At 39.0% G+C, this 16,847-nt stretch overlaps 1 protein-coding gene across 4 annotated transcripts in view; it reads right to left on the bottom strand.

Annotated features, from left to right (window-relative positions):
- The window catches only part of stxbp6 (syntaxin binding protein 6 (amisyn)), a 60,553-nt gene that overhangs the window by 13,510 nt on the left and 30,196 nt on the right, over window positions 1-16,847 (bottom strand). The gene's annotated exons all lie outside the window — the stretch shown is intronic.

Genomic DNA, 16,847 nt, shown 5'->3' on the forward strand with positions numbered 1-16,847 from the left:
ATACAATATCTTATATCAGATATATACACTATGCTGTGCAATAAAATCCTGTTGTGTTCCAGCTACATAAAGCAAATCTTTCCACATCATTGGTCTGAAGAACATAAACACTTGGTTATATTGTCCCTGTCAAAGTACAAATTGCTGAGTTTTTTTTATATAGTGCTGGACACAACTCATTTCTCTTCAGGAAAGTGATATATTTCTTCCACTGCACTGCTGACTAAATCTAAGTGGGTAACAAATTACACTACATTCAAGCATGGAGGCACTGACTTTAAACAACTCACAAAAGAAGAATGGACATAATAACAACATCCAACAGTGGTAATACATTGTGTTTCCATTAATATTATTAGGTACTAGATTTCTAGATTTTTATCAGTTGGTGCATGAACAATCAAGCTTATCTGTACAACAATAAAGGTTCTGTTGCTTTTTTCTTTGTTGTCTAATATAAGACTTAATGAGTTTGCCCTACAGGAGTAGTAACATGCTTATGCTTAAATGTAACGTTTATGAATAAGTAGCTATAGTATTTTAAGGTGTCACATTTTTTACTCTGACTTTTCACCTTCCCTCCAATGACCTCATCATTTTGTCCTCAACTTGGCCATGAATATCCATGCTTGATTCTTCCTGTACGGAGATCAACACCACCACATGTTTACAGATCATCGAGGCTCACAGCTGGATGTGTGTGTGTGGCTGGATACTGAAACCCTTTGTCCTTCTCTGGGGCAAACATGCTCCTGTGTTGCTTTTTTAACCCCAGCAGCAAAACTTCTGCTTCCGCTCTCCCAAACATGTGCCATTGTGTCATCTCAGAGAGAGAAAGGGAAGTGTTCAGGTCACTTTCACTGCTGTTGCCCTTTACTGTGCTTCTCATCTCTCAGAAAAAACACCACTATCCCTGCTGGCTGTCATGTTTCATTGTGCCTTTTGTTCAGGTTTGTTTTGTGAGAGCTCTACCACGCCCTTTACTGGACATGATTTTAAAAATATAGGTAGGGCCGAATGTTACATCAGGTGATACATTCAGTAAGCAAAATCCCCTGAGGGGAGGAATGTTTGGATATGTTTTGTGTATCCATTTAGACAGCTGCAGCTAATACTTGAGGAGCTGCACAGAGGTTGCAGGGTGGAACAGATAGACAGAGGCAGACAGATACAATACAATCAGACTGGCAGACATTTCTTTCTATTCTCTTCTTTGTGAATTTATTTTTATTCAAACCGACAGCCACAACCCATGACAAACAGATGAAGTGACTGATCAGAACTGTCTTGGGTCATGCAGTCGGCTAACAGAAGAAGCTCTAGAAACCAGAAAAGTTTATAAAAAGGATGACAGCTGGATGTAATGAACCACTGTGTTGAAGAGTAGTAGTCTGGAAACTAAGGTCAACCAATTCACAGCAAGAATAATTTAATCTTTAAGCCATATTCATGGCAGATGGTAGGCTATAGCACAGAACCACTACTTTCTCCAAATTGATTAAGGAGAAATTGGGTTTTATTGGTCCCACTTGATAAGTGGAGGGCTGGTAGCTGGGAGATAAAATAATGACACAAGTACAGTAAAAATTTAACTAGAAACCAATTCTCTCCCTTAGATATGAGCCTGGCCTTCATCTTATCCTACCAGAAACAACCTATACTGTATAAGGCTGGAACTAATGACTATTCTTATTATCAGTGAATCTGAGAACAATTTTTCAATTAATTGAAACTGCCTGGTCTATGAAATGTCACAAAACAGACATAAATACACATCACAGTCCCAGAGCCCAAGGCTGTGTCTTCAAATGGACTTGTTTTGTCTGAAAACCAGTCCAAAACCCAAAACAGTGAAAAACACCATGTCCTCGGATTTGAGTAGCTACAGCTGGTGAATATTTGGCATGTTTGTGTAATAAATAATGGATCTATCAATTGTTTCTGCACAGTCCTAAGTGATAAGTGTAAGCTGACATCCAAACACACCACAATATACCAAGCTGTACACAAGCACAGTTAGTCACAGTTAGTTAGGGATTTGTTGGGTCTCTCTCTGTAAATACCTATTTTAAAGAGTACAGTCTAGACCTGCTCTATATGAAAAGTGCCTTGAGATGACTATTGTTGTGATATGGCGCTATATAAATAAAATTGAATTGAATTGAATTGAATTGAATTGGTCAGAGCAGGGAAATGCAACATACTGAAAATTTAGTAACAGTAGTTTCATAACATATTGTACCAACCACTCATGTCACGGCTCAATGATTTTTGCACCTACAGCATATTGTACAACAGATGAAAAAAAAAAATCATGATTATGAATGAGTATAACCCATGAGCCCCACAGGCTTTGACTGACACATCCCTGAATTAGCATATTCACTGTCATATCACAAACTCTGTGGCGAGCCTGCTTTCAAAACAATCACACTGACTCCAGGATTAGAATAACAGTTACGTAACGCTGGAGAAATGGCATGAGACATGAGAATTACATACTCATGATCTGTTGCTCACATGGGGAGCAACATTTACTGCACACTCAGTCCACAATCTGGCACCACCATTTGGTTATTTATGTTTTTTTATTTAAAATGAAATTATGACATTACACCGAGCTCTGACTACTGAAACGCATCAGTGAATATTTGAAAGAGACTTTGAAAGGACGATGAAGCTAAATTGTCAACACGTCAACGCTGAGGTCTTAATCAAACTGCCAGACTCCTTTGAGCCTTTAAAATCAATTTTGTATTCAGCTGTTGACTCCCACCTTGTCTGAGTACCTCTCCTGCATATTAAACAATTACTGAGTTAGAAGAGCTGGCTAAATTGGAACAGCAATCAAGGAGGACTGTGAGAAAATGTATACTCAATCTCCACTTCTAAAGTTAAACCACAAGTTGCTTTCACAAGAAACTGAATCACTGAGTGATACTTTGAGTGTGGAGAAAAAATATTTTTAGAAAAGTTAGCCTAAATGGTCAAAAAGGCAAACAGAGATACACATGATGACAAAACCATAGAAGGGAATAAAAAAAATGTTTCATATCATTAGGCATGGTGATATTATACATCATTTTATCAATACTTTATAATCCAGTGTCACAATAAGCTTCTCTTTTAGACTGCAACACTGTCCTGTTAGACTGCTATTAAACTAGACAACACCCCAACTACCACTCTTGCATGTATAATTGTGATATGAGTCGAGCTCCTCAAGTCGTGTTGAGATTGAGATTCACAGGCCAAAGTTCACTGAGCTTGAACGTTTGTTCAGAGTAAGGACACAAAGATTGATAAAGACACATTTTCCCTTCCTGTACATGAACTTAAGTGGATCGAACATGTAATGTGACACACTTCCCAAACTTTCAAAAAGCCAAGCAAACATAATCACAATCATACCCAGAACAATGCTGAAGCACAATAAACTTTATGAGAATGAGCGAACACCACTTAACGCTACATAATATATCTAGAAACAAGGAAAGACCACAACCACTGAGAGGCTGCCAAAGCCATTGTTTCCATGTGGGCTGGCTGTTAGAGGAAGGCCATGCTGAGGTTCCTGTCCTGCTCCTTTCTCATGCTCTGATGGTGACACGCTTTCACTTCCTCTAGTGGATCAGTCCCTTGTTGTGCTTGGCTATGTGCGACTGCTGTGAGCCTGAAGGGAAACTCGTACTGTACCATTCACATGGTGTGGACAACACAGAAGAAAACGTTCTCAGGATCAGCTTTCCCTCAAGGAAATATTATCATAGTTGTGGTTGTTAAGAGAGAAATGTGAGCACCGGGAGGATTTCTAGCAAAAGCAGTATTGACATAAGCGATCTTGTGAGAAGTGTGCAAGTTGTCAATTTTGAATGCATACATGCATTTGTGGAAATGTTTCATAACACACTATGAAAACAGAACAACTATAAAATGTATGCAAAAATATCTGAGCTTGCCAATGCCACCGTGAAAGCTAACAGAATATGAAGGACCACCCGCATGGGCACAACATTAATAACTTCCTCTCCCTTACATAATGCAACTTAATTCTTTTGTCAACACTGATGCTTATCAAAAATCTCCTTCCACAAGCCAGAAATATGATACACATCAACATTTTGTGGCATCCGAGCAGAGATATGAAAATCCAGACCCATGGAATAACAAAAGATCACATCAGATATGGAAGATAATGTGTAGCTGTACAAGCGGGGAAGTTCTGTGTTGCCCTTGGACTGACTGGTTGTTTAAAAATTTACCCACTATGCAGAAAATAAAGTCTTACCAAACAAGCCATTTCTAGAAAATCTTATTCCTGTGTGCCAAAAGATATTTTGCAGCAAAAATGATCTGACTCTTGGTGTCCATACTAGCAAACACAAAAACTTTACTAAAATTGAATCTGTGATTGATTGTGTTGCTGAAACAGATTTTTCTTTATGTTACAATTTCTGATCCCATCTGTCCTACTTCAAAGAAGCATTTCGCAGCCTCTATCTCGCCCAGGTGCGCTAATGATCTCTTGACAAATCAGACCCCTTCAGTCAGCAGTCAATTGGCTCTTTGCTCTGACATTAAGTAGGCCCCGTTACCATGGCAATCTCATTTGCATGGCACAAAAGACACCTGAGAAGCAGGAGCTGGCATCTAGCCAGGTTTATACAAAGACAGTGAGCCAGGATGGTTCACATGCAATTTTGACTCAACACTGGTATCCCAATTAACAGGATTTCAAAATCATTTGAATATCATTAAGACAGTAGGAAATGTTAATGGATGAAGCACTAGGGCCACAAGAAATGTTGTGTTATATGCTCTCAAGGGATAGATCATATGTGTTTGAACAAACTAAAGAGATGAAGCCACAAGTGGTGAAAGTGAGTTCAGAAAAGTTCATGTGAGGAAAAGACTTTGCACAATGCTTTCATCTTGGGCAAAGAATTTGCTTCACACTTTGTGAAACCACTGAACTGATGAGTCATTATCAAAGCACTTGAAGACAGATACTGCATACTTCATGAACCCCATCTCTTGAGGTTGCAACAACAACAACAAACTGAAATGACTGCCCGTATATGGATTACATAATTCAAACAAGCTATCTTGGTATGAAGGACACTATCTTGCAAGGTAAATATCCAAACAGTTTGCCTTACAGGTTGAATTTTTGCAGCTTGTTATTATAGCTGTCGTCTGAGGGCATGTCTAACACTTTTCCCTGTCTGGGTCTATGATTACAGGTCTATTTTAAAGCTGCCCCCACTCTGCTCGAGCTGGAACACGCTGTTATCTTCAGAAAGAAGCTGTCACTGGAATGAACCACGGCACCGGCTAGACTGGCAACAACACCCCAGAACAAAGGCCTCTACAGTCTATTCATGGGTTTGAAGACACAGTCACTGCTGTGTACAAGGCCCCCTCAGGCAGGATGGTGCCCATGCAGTGGCAAGGCACCAATAGTAAAAGGGAGCGCATATACCACAGTGAATAATAGCTACAGAATAGACACAGAGACCATTAGCTTAACACAACAACATAGTAACAATGGAGCAGTGCACAGCTGTACGTCCTCACGCGTCAACAGAGTTTATTTAAGACAATAACAAAACAGTTGCAACAAATGTGAGTAACTGTAAAACTTGAAAATCAACTTTTAGTTTGACTTTCATTCCATGGAAGGATTTTTAATCAGCGGGTAGCAGACAGTAACTATCTGACTTTCACTTTAATCAAGACCGAACTGCAGTGATCCTTTAAATGACATATCTGACAAATTCTTGAGAGAACATTTGAATATTTGACAAATCCAGTGGTGTGTCACAGCTCACTGGCACCTGAGCAAGACATTACAGAGAAAAGTTCCTTGTGTAATTTCTTTTGTGCCGTGCCACCTCCAAGTGTATCTGAATTGTATTCAAGCCACTGCATTTTAAAATTTTGTGGCTAATAACATCTAAAAACAACAATCATGCACCACTGCTAATGGCTGTAATCCTTCACAGTGGGAATATGCATGGGGTACTGCTAATGGCTATTAAAGTGACTGCAACACCAGGAGACAAGAAATTATTGTTATTTTCAAATTAAATAAAACTGCCTTGGCATGTTTGTGTTTTAATTAACCTAGCTGTGACTGTAACGGCATTGATATAACCCCATGTTCAAACCACATGTTCAGAACAAAACTAGTTTGTGTCTTTCAGAATCTTCTGAAAGTCGAGTCATTTCTTTCATCCAACCTCCTTTAAACAGTAAGAATTCAAAACCCAAATGAGCTTTTTAAAACATAGCTGCCTTTTGCCTCCAGTCACATCTGTTATCCATCCAATTATAACACTCACCCAAGGACAGCACATTAAAAGGATTCTGGAGGCTTGACAAATCATCTGTCAGCCATCCAAAGCGAAAACTCTCATTTGAGGCACCAGAGCTTTTTTAAGTTTGGTTCAAATCAAACCAACCCAGAGACTGTCAAATTAAACAAAGTGTCTAAACTGAAATGTTCATCAAATTTCAAGTTCTTTGTTTTTATACTTGTCTCATTTTTGAATATACAGGTATAGAATGTACAGAATCTGGGCAATTATTTAACATAATGTGGTAATTATTCAGTTCAATTCATAATTTCTGCACTGTCACATAAAATTTGTGGCAATGTCATATATCATAATCTAATAACTGATTTAAATATGATCTATGAGCTTTCCATTTTCCTTGTTGATCATCATCTCCATCTCTTCTATGGAGATCATAGTTAAACTAAAGTTGGCTCGACTTTAATCATTAACTTTAATCTTTGCAACTCAACAGTATCATGTTAACACCTTGGTCATGGAGTGATGAGATGGAGATGGCTCTGTTGACAGCTCATGATATAATGCAAACACGCTACTGATCACTGTGACATTTGCCTTGATGTATCAGAGGTGTCAAGTGCAGCTTGAGGAGTTGATTAATGAAGTGACGTGAAGAGTAAAGTTATCACAGAGTGAAATAATCAGAGCGGCAGTTTGGGAGAAGATGAAAAAGAAAAACTGAATATGAAGAGAGGGCAGGAGATAAAGTGAAGGGAGAGAGAAGCCATAAGAGCAGCTTTGGGGAAAAAATGATGAGAGCTTTTCTTGAGCAAGTTTGCTCATTGAAGGCTTCAGCCTCCCCAAAATTTGTCATGGTCAGCACGAAACTGCTGAAAGACAAACTCACCAAGTGATATAATTATGTCAATTTGCAACACACAGGACAAAAACTAATTCGAGTGCATACAAATGCAGGATATTTTTTGTCTTATAGCAATGATGAATAGACCTGCAGTGTGTCAAGCACAGATTATATTTAATCACTATGAAAGATAAGCAATACATCTTAGATTCCTATGAAGAGAAACCAGGGAAAAACATCATCATCAAGTTCAGTGGGAAAAAAAACAATCACACTTTCCACAGAGGCAAATGGTTGTGTTTCTCTTTCTCATCTTGCCTCCCTGCTCCTGTGCACATCCAGGGAGGAAACACAAGGTCTCTTGTGAGGCCTATGTTCCACATCATGACCCCCTGTGCTCGTCCATCACTCTGTGCTCCATGAACCACTTAATAACCCAGCTATTCAGGCTAGGCCCCAGCCCACATTGCAGACATTCCTCTAGAGCTGGAGCCCACGGTTACAAGGAAATATTTAATTACACTGGGGCACCAACCTGAGGCTTCTCCCCTACTGTGATGCTATGGGATGGATTTAATATCCATCTGCCTGTCTAGGCTCCCTATTGGCCATGTAAAACCTGAACTGATTGTGTTTCCACACGACTCCACTAGGCTCAAAGGGATTTTTTTTTATGAACCTATCAAGTGTTTATTGTTCATTGATTTTGATATTTCTACATTTCTATATTCCTCTTTGCAGGAAAAAAGTAAGAAATGAGCATAAGGAGAGAGTGAGGGCCAGAGACAAAAAGACACACCAATGTCAGGCCATTACATTTCACACTATAATCTCACAGCTTGGCGTGGAAAATGATAAAACACATTCAAAACGTGTTGTATGTGCCAGAACTCTGGTGTGCGATACATGAAGACCTCATAATAACCTAATCTGGATATCATCACGCAATAGCATGTGCCGGTATTTCAAACAGTCAGAACAACGCGCATTCCTCAACACTTACCTCTTCACGATGACCTAAACTGATGTGCCTGGAGCAAAAATCGTCAAACCAAAAACAACCTCTGTGTCAAACCTGGGTCACAAAAAAAAAAATTGACAGAAATTATTAGTAATAACCGGTTTGTGAGCACAGATGGAAGCATACAGTCCCTATCTTAACATATTCCTGAGATATCACTTTAGGAAGTACCTCAATGACTACCTGTTCACTATGTTTTTTTTTTTTCTTTTACACTAAATCCAACTGGCTGTAATTTTATCCCAGTCCTCCATCATACATGGACACTTAAGAGATACAATTTAGAGTATTTATCTCTTGATTGAGTAGTCTGGTTTGTGATTATACAACATTAGCAATCCAGGAATTTAAACCTTCCAGTCTACTAATGCACTAATTTATCCATCATCCCAATATTTTAAATTGTTCACAGCTATTACTGAAACGTCTGGTGGAGTTGGATCGAATACTGGTGAGTCATTCCAGTGAATTCTACCTTAAGACCTAAAAAGTGAAATGAAACGATGAATCAAAGCATCGCATTTCAGGCTCGTTTCCAGATCTCATTTCCTGGCCCATCTGTTCTTTTTTTACACAAGGTTTAGTGAAGCGCTGTCTGTATGTAATATTGAAGGGGAGAGACAGAGATTAATATTGCACAACTCTCTCCAAACATCCAAGAATACATGCTGCTCATAGAGTTTAAGAAAACCTTAAGAAAATAGTTTCACTATCATGGTTGTGATATGTAAATTCAGAGAAAGATATTTTTGGGACTACAACAGCAGAAGACATTTCTTGAATAGCAAAAAATATGAGAACCATCCAGTACTATGCTACAGGGCACTCTGTTCTTTCAGCTTTCATACACTGCCTACTTTTCTTAAGATTAAGGCAAAAAAAAGCCCCACCATTTGTTTGTTGTTTCTGTTTCAAGGGACATGCTGTAGCTTTTATCAAAGAGGAAAACATATCTGATCATATACTGAAAAGCACGGTAATATCTTATAGTTGGGTGTGCCTGTGTGCACATGTTTCTGTGAGTCAGGGACTGAGTGAGGGTTACATTCACAATTCCTACCACGTCCTGTATTCAGGCAGGATTAGAACTCAACCTGAAATGCTTTCTCGGGATTGCAGAGCCAGGTCAAAGTTTCAGAGTAGAAAATCTAAATCTATATGGAATCTTTGACTTCCATTACACATTTCGCCGTGGTTTAGTCAAAGCCCTGCTACATGATCGGCAGGAACAAATTTTATAAATTTTTTTCTGTTAGAGTCTGCTTAAAAACTACGGTAACCTCCAAACCACGCTTTGTGATAAATAACCACGTACGCTGACAACAGCATCAAGCAATATGGTTAAACATCAGTGCTACACCTGCCATGAAAACCTTTCTTCTAGCAAAATTCACAAAGCAGCAGAAACTGCTTAACCTTTTGGCTTATGCAAAGTTTTGGGGTGCATGATAGATGTGGCTTGTCACCAGTGAGGGATGGATGGTAAGTAGCATCCATCAGTCTTCCTCACTGGTGACAGGCTCCATGAAGACTCCTCAGCAAGAAACCTTTTCCAGTAATCCAGACCGCAGTGTGATCAAGGTCACGCAGATACTCAGCTGAGCCAAATGAAATTTAACAGGACATGCCTTTGTACAGAACAGAAGGCTCAATTATGTATGCTTCTTAAGGGACAACAATAAGCCCAGAAGTTATTATAATAGCATTTTTAATTCCACGACCTGGATTATTTTCTCACCGAATGTTGCTACATAGAAAAATGATGACTATAATAGGAGCCACGGGAATAGTATTTCATGCCTCTGCTAGATAGTTTTTTCCCTTCATAACAGCCCCTTATTTGCTGTCCACATTCACAACAGTAATCTAAAAGATAATACGGATGACATAACCTGATCTCAATGACGCAATGGTGACAGATGTGTGCAATTAAAGGATTTGTAAGAAACATATGTAGAGTATTAAACTGGAAATTGATGATTAACTACAGGATAGTTGCCAAAACAATTTGTTCAGTAGTAAAAGTCTAATAGTGAATAGTGGGGGGTTATCCAAAATATGACGGTCACAAAATTCCCTTAATTTACACAGTTATAAACACTCTACGGCACCAGGATGTCCATTTCCTTTTGCCTTTACTCTTGTTTAAAATCCATTAGTCCTGTTCTCAGGGATATTTGGTCAAAGCAGGAGTATAAGAGGAGGATGAATAATTCAGTACATTAAAAAGGGGTCATGGGAAAGAACAAAGAGAAGGTGATCTGGCCGTATAAGAATTGTAAAACTATACATTGTTAACATATTTGTGCTTTGATGTATTTCTGTGAGACACATGGCTCTGTTACACAATCTGCATTTGTCTCAGAGTTTATGATTACTATCACAGCAGATGATTCTAAGGAATAAATGCTGTCTAGAGCCTGGGTCAAGGAAGGTTAGACTTAATGTATGATGTGGTCTTACACAATGTAGTGAGGTATGGTTTTGGGATATTAAAGAGACTGTGGAAATTAAAAGTAAGCCGCATCACCTGTGTGTGGTTGCTGCAGTGCATTAAGAAGATCAAAGAAATGACCCTAAAGGAGGGAAATACTGGAAAAACTTGCCAGTGTCAACAATAACAAACCTGAAAAACCAGATCAATATGCTCTTCAAGTAACCAATTAGGCCTACTGACTCATTAGGGACACATGTGCGGCTGATTTACCAGACTTCTAATTCATCCACAAGAACTTTTGCAAGGAAAGTACAGGGGAGAGAGTGATGTATTCTTGAAAAGGTAGGTTCAACTCACATCTTAAAAATAATGTCCCAAGCAAAACACAAATGAAAGCAATGCAGGGATAAGGTGCAGTATAACAACTACACAATGATAAACACAACATATAATATTAATGACAACAACTTGACCAAAAACTGCAAAACCCATGTTACTAGTCACCGTCCTTGGGTTAATCTATGCTTAACACGTCCTGGACCAATCTCTGTATGGCATGCAGGGAAATGAAATGGATATCAAACTTCTCATCTGAGTTTGAGGGTTTCAGGGTGAACAAGCATATTTCCCAAAAAGTCAAGGTTTTTCTGTAATGCGCCACACCTTGAGCTTAAGCCAATCTCTGATGGATCAGAGGGAGTTAGAGACTGTATGACTCTGTGCTGCAGATTGAGAAGAGACAATGAATACATCCTCTGGGGGCTTGTCACAAAAAATGAACAAATACATGACTACACACATACACACAAAAGCAGTGTCACTGAAGGGCACAGATTGCTATTCTTTCAGGATGGATCACAAATTTGCAGGAAAAGTTTCATTTGTTCCCTCAGTCATTGGGTGTCCATCTGGTCTTTCCATGAATGATGTTCCATGTAGCAGGAAAACAGCTGGGGGATGTGAAAATGATATTAAACTGTGCTATCATTCTTCCTTTCCTTCCCTCTTTCGCACAGCGTTCAGCACATATGGGGAAAAAAGGAAAACTGTCATTTTTTTTTCTTCAGTTCATCTTCAGTTCATGAGACTCACTAACAAGTGAAATTAAAAAGGAAAATGTTACGATCTCAGTTTCTCTGACATTATCTTCCACTAAAGCAAAAAATAAGAGAAAAGCTCTAACAGATGGACACTTTCCTCAGTGTGTATATGTGTGTGTTTGGCATCCCACTAGTACCCAATGTGTATCGATACAGCACTGTCAGGGAGCCTGCAGGAGTGCTGAGCCATGCCCTTAATGTGAAATACCAGAGCAAAGCCCACCCAGGGCCTGACAGAGGAAGTCTCCACAGTAAACCATTAGAGTCCCTGCAGTCTGCTGTCACCAGGTCTGTTCAGCCACACAGCTGCCTGGAGATACGGAGATGCCATGCTGCCAGTCCACATCCTGCCTAACCTTTAAATCCTGACTAACGCTAAACGTAAAGGTGCCGAACTGCCTGGTGTTGGCCTGAACACCTGCTACGAACAGGTGATGTGTGGGAGATGTGATTCTCTGTCAAGGGCAAAGTTTTATAAAACATGTACAGATGCAGTACAGCCCCTGCAGCGCATCAGAAGCTGTATGTGAAGATTAAGGGTGTTGTCTGGAGTCAAGTGTACTTGGATCCGAAATTCTGGACTTCTATCGGTCTAACTACACTACTAACCCAGTGTTCTGTGCAAAATTTCTTTTGGTTACTTATTTTATTACATGTACTTTTTCTCTGAATTAGTACAGGGTGACATAGCTGCACTTAATTTGACCTCAAAGCAAACTATGTGTGTGAACTGATCAGTGCTGTAGCCTGTAAAACACAGCCAATCATAGATAATCCAAACAGAAATGAACATAAAATCTCTGCTGTTGGTTTTGGGTAATTAAAGTTTACACAGTCCAAAATGCAGAGCCTTAAGGCCACTACCAATTATAGGTCTGAAGAGAGTGCAAACTTGAAGAGTGTTTAACTACATGCAGAATAATGAAATAACTTGCAGGTCCCCTGTTAAAAAATGTACCAAATGCATGGATGAATTATTTTCCTTTGCAATTTATTACAGATATTCTGAGTGAGGACCTCAATCTCACTGATCTTTCTCAGCTACAATGCTACTCTGATTTATTTTTGATTTAAATCCAAATTTAGCAAACATTTTGCCCAGCTGTTATCCATTGGCTGGCTTCCCACACATTGCAGCAGAGCACTGCTTTTCAGTAAATCCATGCATCAGAGTTTCATGATTCTTAGATTTTCAGATAAGTAGAAGGATTACTGGTTGAGAAAATTGTCTCTAACGCTAATCCTCATAAAAGTGTTTCAAAATCCATTGGATTTTGCATTGCACTGTCACCTTGTTTTCTAACTTTGTGAAAAGTTGGCATTTTGAAGATAAAGGGTTTTCAACCAGATAGCAACATAAAGGAACTGAGAAACTTATAATGGATGTATGCCACACATGGCTGCACCTACGTGTGTGGTCTGAGAGGACAGGCAGAATTAGATAAAGGTCACATTGAAATGAGGAAGCATGAGACCAGGTGCTGGTCTTCTGGTGATAACATTGAATTTACTCTAAGAATCATCTCAGGACATCCCTTCATTGAGAAAATTGGTGATTCTGCCAACAACCACACATGAAAGAAAGTATTTTTATATATTATATTATATTATATTATGATTATGAAAGTATGCTGGTAGGCTACAGTCTGTGCTGAGCTCAAACAACTACAATATCATTTTCTTACTTCTATGCGCCCAGCCTGCCATATTCACGGTCACTATGACAGTCACAAAAATGAGCATGTTAGCACTACATGGATGAAAATAACAAGCACACTTGGATGTGCCCCCTGAGTCCTGGCTATCTGTTGTTGTAGCAGTGACTGCATGATTAAGATTGGCCCTTACTTCTGTTGGGTGATGAGCTGTAACCCACTAGAGTAGCTGGAGTCCAGACGCAGTGTTTGCTGAACATCGATTTAATTGCTTGCATCAGCCATACTTGCTTGATAATAACCTGAACCATCTAAATGTAGTTTATTTTAGCATCTGCAGTCATCTGAGCTGTATAGATGGATCAGACCTCATAGTATCATGCATGCCTTGTTAGGCTCCGAGTCTGTGATTGAACTTCTCTGTTGCAGCTCTGAGAAAGGTGCGAGGTGGTGGGTGGGGAGCATATGGTGTTTTTTGGTGTCCCGGTGAGGTTCTCGCCAGGCAAAAACTTCCCTACAGGGAATGTTGTAGATACAGAGAAGGACTCCAGCTGCTCCTCTAGGTGACCTTCATTACCACAATTAACATGCATGCCACTCACAGGCATAACTAGGCTGGAGTGGATGTTGCAGTGTAAGCACAGGCTGAGAGGAGAAGGGCGAGGGACACGACACAGCTGGCCCATTGACAAAAAAACTGAAGAAGGAATTGTTTGCAAAATTGCTTCATGAAAACTATCAGGAGTGAAACAAATAACTTAAAAAGATAACGATTTGTTCTAATACAGTCAAAATGAATTCAAGGAGTGATGTGTATAGTCATTGTTTAACTAATACTGCACTGTTAGAACTATGGCTGCATATAAATAAATACATAAGATATACTGTATTGCTATCCCTTGTGTATCCCTTGGAGTATGATACAATAAGGACCTACAATGCAAATGAAAACTAGAAAACAGCAGGCTCCTACAGACCACAAGCAGACAGCTATTTTCCACTTAGCCACTTTCAGAGAAAGTGAGTCATTGTTGGGCATGTCCCTCACTGATGTTTTGTTGCCTAAGACCCATGACACCCTAAGAAGACTAAATTGCAGATCTGGATTGTCTTTTTAGAGTTACTGCAATATGAATGTTTCACAATAAACACATTACAAAAGGCAATGATATAAATGCAGAGATTCATAAAGCTGGCAAGGTTCCCTCTACATCCTGCACCAGAGCTGTAATAAAATCCAGCACTCTGTACCAAACTTAATAGTTTCAGACAGTCAACAAAAAAGGAACATTAAAAGAGACCAGCTTTTATCAAGTGACAAGAAATACTTGTTTTTTCAGTCATCTACATTTCAGGTTTTTCTTACAATTTATGGATGTAACTACAAGCTAAGTTGTCTTTTTAAGCTTCAATGCCATTTAAACTGTGATTGGGGATTGGGTTGTGTGTACTGCCAAAGTGTAACTGGCCACACAGCAAGCAGACAATGGTACAACTCTACTCCTCAAAGAACATGGTCCTCAATATTTTATGTACATTTTCAGCATGTATTGTCAGCAGACTGGAAGACAATACCAGTACAATACATAATAATTCAAACAAATGATCAAACAAAAGGTCTAAATTTGCAGCACACTTGGTCATGGGGATTTTTTAAAATATACTTTGTATTTTGAATCTTTTTCCCACTCATGCACAACAGGTCTTAAATTGTAGCTTTATACTGCAAGTTGGCATGTGCCAGTTTATCACTTATCAGTTATCACTTGACCGTGCACTCTTTGTCCTTCATAGAAATGAGATGTGCTATCCTTATTTTGCTACTAAGCCATTACACAAATGCACTGACTTCACTGACACTAGGTTTAAATGTCTCTTTACAAATCTGTCATCACCATTCAACAGTCTGATGAACCCCTGACTTAAATGGGGGAAGCTGGGTTAGATCATCTAAAAGGCCTTAGTTACAAACACTCTGCTTTGTGTCAAAGACCTTGACAATAAAAAAAAAATCAATAAGGAGAAATAGCTTATTGCACAACAGCTAATGGGCACTTTATTCAGGAACTTTTGTTTGCTATTCTAAAGCTAATCGATCAAAGAACACAAAGGCCAAGCAAGGTGAACAGAGACCATTACCTCCCGTTTTACACTGCTTCTCAACACAGACCCATTCATTTACATGCCTGATCAGGTCCCTAGGTACAGGAGCTGGGCAAACAAAAACAATGCTTAATTGGTCAGTTAGAGGCTCTGATCTGCAATGACAGAAGAACAGAACAGTATTAGACTGCTGTGCTGTTGAGGCGAATATCTCCCACATTTCTTATTGATCTGCCTGTTTTATGGTTAGAGACTATAGAGGAAGCTAATGAGGACAAGTCAATCTGTGAAAGTGTGGTCACTACGTATGAAAGTTCTGCTGTTTACAGTGTTAATCAACACTGATAAGGGAGCTATATCAAAATAAGGGAGTGTACCTTTTAAGAAATAACATAAAAATCTCATGCAACATACAGAATGTATGTAGTGTATGTGCTAGAGTTGGTTAATCTCTCATGAAATTCCAAGCTAATACATTATGTCTTTAAAAGACAAGTCACTGTAATGTCTTTCACATTTAAGAGTAAATATGTGAGAAAATGACACTAAATTACTAATATTTATAACTGATCAAAACAACTATAACTGAAAAATAATACTTGCATATTTAATACACTTTACAAAGTTTAACTGTTCACTGCAAATGTAGATTTGAAGGCTGCAGACTACAATTATGCAAATTAAAATAGATCTGTTGATGTGGCAAATTATTCTTGTGGTGACCCAAGGTCAGACGACACACTCTTTAAACATACCGCTAGTTCATATTCTGCTGTCCACTCACCTAAACCCATAGACTTTTATTGACATGCAGCTGGAAGCCGAGCCAAATTGAAACTGCGGCGGTGTTATTTGCTGATGTGAGCTTTGGCTTCCTGTCAACGAGACCACTTAAAAGTCTTAAGGGCTTTATACTGCCATGGTTTCTACATAAAGCCGTAAGTGACAGAGACACATGAACTAGCACCTCGGGTCAAACCATTATTAAAGCATCAAGCATAAATCATGCTGTTCTTCAGTGAATGATGATCAAAAGAGTGTGCTCATAAAACAAAAAAGGAAAACACTTATACGATGACGTATGGGGGAGAAAAAAAAAAAAACTATCCTTTCTATTACTGTTTCCAATATGAAACACTTCTCACAAACATCTGTTTAAGACTTCTTAAATAATACATATATTTTTCCAAAGGGAATTTCAAGTGATAAACATGCCATAAACATGAACACACATGTAATCAAAGACAGAAGTTTACAGTTGCTCTTAGTGGGCCTCTGAGGCAGGCCAGCATTTGTCTTCCTTAGCTTCAAATCTGGAGACTAAAGCTTGTCATTACGTTAGATAAGAACCAAACTGAGGAAGTACTGCA

The sequence above is a fragment of the Lates calcarifer genome, linkage group LG19 (genome assembly GCF_001640805.2).
Source record: "Lates calcarifer isolate ASB-BC8 linkage group LG19, TLL_Latcal_v3, whole genome shotgun sequence".
Lineage (NCBI taxonomy): Eukaryota > Metazoa > Chordata > Actinopteri > Centropomidae > Lates > Lates calcarifer.